Below are 762 nucleotides of genomic sequence, written 5' to 3' on the forward strand. Positions count from 1 at the left end.
TAGTTATCTGGAGGCCTGCCCAGGGATCTTCTTTGCACTATAGCTAAAAGAGGCTCATATTTTAGACATTTATAAGACATTTTTGTTCCTACATGAAATTTGGGCGAAAAAAAAGTCCATTCACCTATTTCTCACTTATATTTCTCACTCAACTCAAATATGTAGTCTAAACAATATATACTTTATGTAACAATCATGATTTTGAAAGATCTATATACGTACACATGTGTATATGAACATATATGCGTGAGAATGTACATGAGAAGAAAGGGTAACTAAAAGGATAAAGCCAAAATGCTAACAGTGGTTACATCTTAATGGTGATGTTTTTAAAACATAAATGAGTTTATCCTTTTATGATTATGAGTAACATTTTTTTTTCTATTTTAAAAAAAGTTATAAAATTAGAGGCAATATAGCAAGTTAATAAATTTTTATTTTGCATATTTTTGAGATAGGGAGATATATTTGGTGTATAATCTTCAAAGACTTTTCTGGTAAGGTTAGACATATCCAGGAAGATAGGATCTTTCCTACTGAACATGAACACATGAGGTTGGAAGAATGTGTATGTGCTATGAATTCTCCAAGGACTCAATACTATATAATTTTTATCCAGGAAGCATTAACTGGGGGTCGACAATGTGCTAGATATTAGAAACACAAAGATGAAAGACATGGCCTCTGTCTTTAACAACCTTACTGTGTATTGAACAGAGACTCAGTGTAAGGGGTAAGTGCCATAATGAAGCTAAAATGTTT

Source organism: Galeopterus variegatus, unplaced genomic scaffold (assembly GCF_000696425.1).
Source record: "Galeopterus variegatus unplaced genomic scaffold, G_variegatus-3.0.2 Scaffold18181, whole genome shotgun sequence".
Classification (NCBI taxonomy): domain Eukaryota; kingdom Metazoa; phylum Chordata; class Mammalia; order Dermoptera; family Cynocephalidae; genus Galeopterus; species Galeopterus variegatus.